Here is an 8,041-nt window from a genome sequence, read left to right on the forward strand (position 1 = left end):
TGGAAATCTGAAAAACCCACAATCACAAGTTTTGCTTCAAGAGTCCTGGCCTTGGGGACACCCTGGGGCACTCGGAAGGCGGCGGCATAAATCTTCCCTGGACGCCTCGCTGTGGACTCAGGACTCAGAGAATTCCCACAGTAACATGAACTCACAATCAAAACTCACCAATCGCCTGAGAAAAACCAGCATGACCCCTAAATCAGAGGAAACCGCAAACTACAAAATCAGAACCACAAAGCCATTGATGCGATTGTCATGAACGGGACATGATTAAGCATGCTGACCGTGTTCTCCAGACCCGCACTCAAAACTCGAAAGTATACCGGAGACCCAAGCACCTCGCACGATCACAGACTTAAACCTGCAAAGGTGGGCTGAACGCTCCAGCTAAATGACAAGGCCATGTGCCATTTGCAGGAGGTGGAAGGCCCCGCCGGGACACTGAAGGGGGGCAGACACTGCTGGAGTTCCCTGTGACGCCCTGGGGCGGGGGGCTGGCTGGGGCCCTCGGGTGATGCGTGTCGTTCTTTGGGGTCCGAATCTGCTGCCCCGAGATGCTCCAGATTCTAGCGCACAAGTCAGCATGGAGAAGCCTCTGGAGAAGCCCCCTGCCGACACACCACGGACAGCCACCCCGGGGACTCGAGGCGGGCAGATGATGGAAAATAAGCCAGTAAATAAATCCTACGTTAGAAGGTGCTCTGCGCAAGGAGGCCATGGCCCAGAAAGAACACTGCCGCTGGTGGTGGGGTGCCCTTCCGGGAAGGTGTTCAGAGGCACCCCCACTCACGAACCCCCCTCTGAGCAGAGCCCTGACGCAGGAGGAAGGCTCGCGGTGTCCCCAGCAGGGACTAGTTAGAGGCCAAGGCCCTGCTGTGTCGGGGAGGCAGCCGGCAGGCACGTGTGGCCCGCACGGGGAGCGGCAGTCCCGCAGGAGGGCCCGGTCGGCCGGGCAGCGGGTGACTTTTGCTCCTCGTGAGGTGAAGAGAGGAGGGAGCATCCATCGCGGGAGGGCTCTGAGCAGAAAATAACTCATCGGCGTACGTTGTGTGGGGTCGTCCGGTTGTTCCGAGAGCAGCACGTAGGGGCAGGGGCAGGATAAGGAAGAGTGAGAGATGGCCGCACTAACCCCGAGGAGGGCGAGGCCGGGGCCGCAGGGATGTGGTCAAAGTGGTAAGAGGGGGATGAAGTCCAGGTTCATTCTGATGTAAAGGCGGCAGATGCTCAGCAAGCAGCACCTAATGGTGCTCCCGGGACTGTCCACGTGGACCCCTTCGTGGCCCGTGGTCCTGCTGGGTCAGCCCAGGGAGGGGAGGGGCCGAGGGAGGGAGGGTCCTCTGCTGAGGCTCCTGTGGAGTCTGCACTGCTGTCCCGTGCTGGAAGATGAGGTGGCCGGAAGAGTGCGCCCTGGGCTCCCAGGGGACGGCTGGCGCGGGGCCCCGGGGAGTCAGGGCGCAGAGCCCGCACGTCCAGGAGAGGGGAGGACCACGAGAATGGTCCGCTGTGCTCGGCAACCACAGGCCGGCGACGGGGCCAGGGCTGAGCGCTCCAGAGGGTAAGGTCCTGAGAAGGGCCAGGAGGGGTCTTCCCGCAGAGAGGGTGGGCTGAGGACTGAAGTCCAACTCAGCTCCGTGTCTGCCCAGGCACTCTGGGGGCGGGGGTCGTCCTCCCACACATACAACTGCACCCTGGCCGCACCCTGAATCCCCCGTGACCTCCATGTGAGACACGCCTCCCCCTCCCTCCTCCCGCTGCCACAAAGAAGCAAACGAAACAATCAAACAATCGAAACGAACAATCGAACTGGTCCTGGGACCAAGAGGAGCCGGCCAAGTGAGGGCGTGAAGAGCTGGGAAAGGCAGGGCCCGGGGCAGAGTCAGGAGACAGCCGGCCGCCCCGGAAGTGCGGAACGGAAGTGCAGAGCGGGCCCTCAAGGTCAGCGCGTCCCTCCTCCCTCCGCATAAGGGAGCACAGAAGCAGATCTCTCTGCAGGAAGCTTCCCAGCACCCCGGAGGGTCTCAGGCCTCCCACAAATCAAATCTAGCCGTGAGGGCAACACCTTTCACTATTGAAAACAGAAAAAAGGCCCCAAGGGGCTCATTCGCCCAAGGTCCTAGATAATGAAAGTGCCAGAAACGTCCAAGAGAAATGACCCACCAGCGAGGGATGATTAGGCACAAACGTCAATCTGGAAAGAAGCCCAGCGCGGGACACAGGTGCAAGAGCTACTCCAGGCGCGAAAGATCTCGCGAGCTGGGGGCGCGGCCCCAGACGTCACCCAGCCTGCAGCACACAAAGAGACGGAAAATTGCAAAAAGATACGGAAGATACAACGAGAGGCTCTAACTGTTTTCCATGAGACGCTCTGAAGGATGTAACAGGGATTCTGGAGAAGAGATCGTGGTCAAAGAGAAAGTCAGGCAAAAGTTTCAGAACTCGCTAAAAAAGTGTCTCCAGAGCCAGAAAGCACAATATATCCCCAAAGGGACAAACGAAAGCAGCCCAAGTTCGTGTCACACGAAACCGCTGAGCCCCAGACGCAGGCCCAGCACGAGAGGACGGTGCACCTGGAAAGAAGCATCTGGTAGAAATGACAGAAACTTCTGAACAGCAGCAAAGGGAGTCAGAAGGCAGTCAAATAATACTTGCAGCCTGTTGAGAGAAACACGAAAGAGGAACCCCAGAGTTGGGAGCTCAACACCCCCTTTAAGGATGAAGGCTTTTGTACGTCCTCAAATTAACAAGACGGGGAATCCCAAGGGAACAGCGCTGAAGGGGCCTCCCCGATGCTTCCCCACAGAAGTATCTCCCGCCCCTCTGAGGCCGCGTGGGCCCGGTGCCGTCCGGAGGACACGCACCCTGGACCTCGTGCCCTCGCGTCAAAGGACTAGTGTTGTCCTGCCCGGAGCACAGGCACCACGAGACAAGGGAGGATGGCGGCGTGGCACAGGCTGCAGGGGAGAAGGCTGGGATGGGAAACTGTGGCCAATTGTGGCCATTTTCAGCTCTTAGCACAGTAGCAGCTACCTATACCCACCCCCAACCCAGACGGGCAAAAAGACCATGTCCTTGAAATACTGGGGACTTGTTCTCTGATGGCTGACAGCTGCTTCTAATAACAGAGAGGCAGACACAGAGGCGGGGACCACTGTTGACGCCCCCGCCCCCTACCCCCCGTGTCGCAAGACCCTCCCGTCCAGCCAAGGAACTTTCAGGGGATGTAAAAGGTGAGCGCCCATGTCTCCCAAGTCCCCTTTTATTTTTCACTTTTTCCTGTTTGGGGAGCTAAATATTAAAGGTAAGTACATTCAAAAGCAAATGCACGTATAAGGGAGATTAGGAAGTTACCCTGCATGTCCAGGGAAAGTCTCAAAAAGACCCAGGAAGACCTCAAGTCACCCTCAGGCTGGTCCTCAGCACAGAGACGGCCTACAGCAACCCAAGTAAAAATGTAAATCTTGGGGAAGGGGGAGGATCTGATTTCAGAGTTACCACATTATCAGATGCAGATGTCCAGTGTTCAACTAAAAATCCCAAGGCATACAAAGATGCAGGAAAGCATGGCCCATTCAAAGGAAAAAAGTAAATCAACGAGAACTGCCTCTTGATAAAGGTGTAACAGCAGATACGCTAGACACAGACTTTAAAAAAACTACTTTAAAGTTGCTCAGAGAACTAGGTAGGACCTCCTCCTTATCCGTAATTACTTAAATGTAAGTGGGTTAAAATCTCCGGTTAAAAGACAGAGACTGGAAGAATGGATAAAAACACAAGATCCAAACACAGGTTGTCTACAGGAGACTCACTTGAGATCCAACGGCACAAACAGGTTGAAAGCAAAAGAATGGAAAACACAGTCCAGGCAAATGGTCACCAAAGGAGAGCAGGGAAATACCAGACAAAACAGACTTAAATTCAAAACGGTTACAAGAGACAAAGGACGGTGCATGTTGATGAAATCCCGACACAAGAAAACATAACAATTACAAACATGTACACACCTGACGACAGACCATCGAAATATATGGAGCGAAAACTGACGGAACGGAGGGAGAAATAGACAGTCCGGCAGTGGTGGTGACCTGAAGCCCCCACTGTCCCTGGTGGATAAACAGACCGAAGAGGAGTCCGGGAAAGAGGACGCAACCCAAGCCACCAGCCAGACGCAACAGACACACAGAGCCCGCCCAGCCACGAGCGCACACGTTCTCCTCACGCGCACACGGCCGTCTTCCGGGACAGACCGTGGGTCGGAGCGCGTGGTGAATCTCAGTAGGTTTTAAAAGATGTGTCTTCTGTGACCGCAACAGGATGGAGTTAGGAGTCAATAAGAAGGAAAACGGGAACATTCACAAATTTGTGGAAATTAAGTAATAACACTCTTAAATCAATTGATCAAAGAAGAAATCACAAGAAAATTAGAAAATACTTAGGAACAAGTGAAGATGAAAACACAACAAAACTTAGGGAAGACAGTGGGGGTGATGCTGAAGTTAGGGGAGATGTATAGCTACAAACACACTGAAAACAGAGAAGATTTCAAATCAGGAACCGAAGTTTACTACTTAATGAACTAGGAGGAGAAGAGCAGGCTACACCCAAAGCCATCAGAAGAAAGGAAATAATAAAGGTGAGAGCGTACATAAACAAAACAGACAATGGAAGAACAACAGGGAAAATCCATGAAACCAAAAGCTGCCTCTTTGACAAGACCAACAAAGTTGACAAACCTCTAGCTATACATGGACTGAGAGACAAAGAGAGAAGTCTCATTACTAAAACCAGAAACGAAGCAGGAACATTATTACCGATTCTACAGAAATAAGAAGGATGGTAAGAAAGTATTGTGTTGTCCACCAACAAATCAGATCCCTTTAGATGAAACGGACCAATTGCTGGAAACACAGAACCTGCTGAGACTAAGTCACAGGGACACAGGAAGTCTGAATAGACCTACAGCTGGTATGGAGACTGAATCACTAATCAAAAATCTCCCAGCAGAGAAAAGCCCAGGACCTGTCGGCTTCGCAGGTGAATTCTGTCAAATATTTAAAGAAGAATTAACATCAGTCCTTCCCAAACTTTTCCCAAAAAATTTGGAACACTTCCAACTCATCCTACGAGGCCAGAATTACCCTGCTACCAAAGCCAGACAGGAACACTGTGAGAAAACTACAGACCAACATCCCTTATGAACATTGATGCAAAATCCTCAACAAAATACAAGCAAACAGAATTCAGCAATATATTGAAAGGACTTCACACCATGACCAAGTGGGATTTATTCCTGGGATGGAAGGAGGGTCAACATGTGAAAATTGATCAGTGTAATACGTTACCTCCACAGAGTGGAGGGGGTAACCACGTGATCATCTCAGCTGATGTAGACAAAGCATTTGACAAAAGTTCATGATACAAACACTCAGAAAACTAGGAATAGAAGTAAACCGTCCCACATAATTGGAGCCACGTATCAAAACCCACAGGAAGCATCCTACTCATGGTGAGAGTTAAAGCTTTTCCTCTAAGATCAGGAATAAGGTAGGGATGCCTGCTTTCACCGCTTCTGTTCAACACGGTCCTGGGAGCTCTGGTCAGAGCAGTCAGGCAAGAAAAAAGCCGTCATCCACACTGGGAAGGCAGAAGTGAAGTCATCTCTCATATAATTTTATATGTGTGAGTCCCAAAGATTACACACACGCACGACGTTCAGGACTAAGTATGACTGCAGCAAACGGGCGGGACGCAGAGTCGACACGCAAAAATCAGCTGCATTTCTGCACATGAACAATGGACGATCAGAAAGGAAATCACAGAAGCATCAAAGAGAAGAACGTGCCTGGGAATTACCTCAGCCCCGGCAGTGAAGCACTCACACGGTGAAGGCTACGAAGGGTGCGGCGAGAGGATTCAAGAAGACAAGTGAGGGGGCGCCTGGGTGGCTCCGTCGGTTAAGCGTCCGACTTCGGCTCAGGTCATGATCTCACGGTCCGTGAGTTCGAGCCCGGCGTTGGGCTCTGTGCTGACAGCTCGGAGCCTGGAGGCTGCTTCGGATTCTGTGTCTCCCTCTCTCTGCCCCTTCCCTGCTCATGCTCTGTCTCTCAAAGATGAATAAACATTTAAAAAAAAAAAAAAGCCTCACCATGCAGACGAGGCCCCACAGCGGCAGTGTGGGGCCCAGAATCCAGAACCCAGAGGCGCCCGTCCCAGCGGCCCTGGGAGATTCATGTGCGTGTGGGGTGTGTGCTGTGCCGAGTCAGTCCTACACCTGGCATGTAGGTCGCTCTGAGCCATGCAACCTTGTTTCTAGTGAATTATTGGGAGAAAAATGGCTGGCTGAGAGGAAGGGGGACCCAAGAGAACAAAAGATTTAAGAGACATGATCAAGTACGATGTGTGGATCCTGTTTAGACACTGGTTCAAACAAATCAACGGCAAAGAGACCCTCCCAATCAGGGGAACGGACTATGATCTGGGTGTTGGATGGCAGGAAGGACTCGTATGAATTTTGTTAGGTCATCACAACTGTGCTCACAACAGCGTGGCGCTTTATGGCTTGTTTTTCAGTCTTTACAGGTCAGAGGTGCATCGAAGTCCTGATGGGTAAAAATGACGTCTGGTCAGGAATGTGCTTTAAAATAGCCAGGAAATGGGGCGCCCAGGTGGCTCAGTCGGTTAAGCATCCAACTCTCGACTTTGGCTCAGGTCCTGATCTCACAGTTCGTGGGCTTGAGCCCCGCATCGGGCTCTGCGCCCCTGCAATGCCATGTGGAGCCTGCCTGGGAGTCTCCCTTTCTCTCTGTTCCTCCCCCACTTGTGCTGTCTCTCTGTCAAAATAAATAGATAAGCTTAAAAAGAAAAAGTTCAGGGACGACTGGGTGGCTCAGTCGGTTACGTGTCTGACTTCGGCTCAGGTCACGATCTCGCAGTTTGTGAGTTCAGGCCCCGCGTCGGGCTCTGTGCTGACAGCTCGGAGCCTGGAGCCTGTTTCGGGTTCTGTGTCTCCCTCTCTCTGCCCCTCCCCCGCACACACTTGTTATTGTTATTTTTTTAACTTCTTTTCTTTAAAAAATTTTTTTAAATGTTTATTTTTGAAAGAGAGAGAGAGACAGAGTGTGAGCAGGGCAGGGGCAGAGAGAGAGGGAGGCACAGAAATGGAAGCAGCCTCCAGCATCTGAACTGTCTGCACAGACCCCAACGCGGGGCTTGAACTCATGAACCGTGAGATCACGACCTAAGCCGAGCCGGCTGCTTAACCGACTGAGCCACCCAGGCACCCAACTTTTTTTCTTTTAATATTTACTTATTTTTAAGAGAGAGAGAGACAGAGTGCGAGCAGGGGAGGGGGAGAGAGAGAGGGAGACACAGAATCCGAAGCAGGCTCCAGGCTCCGAGCTGTCGGCACAGAGCCCGACGTGGGGCTCGAACCCACGAACCGCGAGGTCGTGACCTGAGCCGAAGTCAGACGTCTAACCGACCGAGCCACCCAGGTACCCCTGCTTTTTTTTTCAAAGAGGGTGTACAAAACCCGTGAAACCCCCGTCAGCTCTGTGGGCCAGTCACCTGTCCCCCCACGGTGTCAAATTGCCGGTGTCCATAGCGGCTCCGAGCTCCCTGAGCTCCACAGAGTGTCACCACTGGGGGGAGCTGGGTGACGGGGACAGATTTTATTTCAAAATAAAAGGTTTAAGAAGAAATCATTGTTTACCAGAGCTGGAAGGACCTGAGGGGCCACACTGGGTGATCGCAGCTCAGACTCACAGCCAGGCCTCAGTTAAACCGGGCTCTCGCCTCCTCCTCGTCCACACCCACCGCCCCTCCCCTGCACCCCTGCCCTCGGTTCTCACCCCCTGGCACAAAGCTCACATCCCCCTCCCCCCGCTCCTGCCAAACCGCGGGACCACCAGGGACCGGGGACAGGACCGCGAGGGCGGGGCTGTTGCCGGTGGTGCTTCAGGGTTTCGACCGTGCTGGTCCCTTGGCCCTGCGTTGTCTTTCGTCCCCTCGTCACATTTCAAAGTCCTTAAAAAGAGATCAG

This window comes from Panthera pardus, unplaced genomic scaffold, assembly GCF_024362965.1.
Source record: "Panthera pardus isolate Hobbes unplaced genomic scaffold, ASM2436296v1 HiC_scaffold_13, whole genome shotgun sequence".
Taxonomy (NCBI): domain Eukaryota; kingdom Metazoa; phylum Chordata; class Mammalia; order Carnivora; family Felidae; genus Panthera; species Panthera pardus.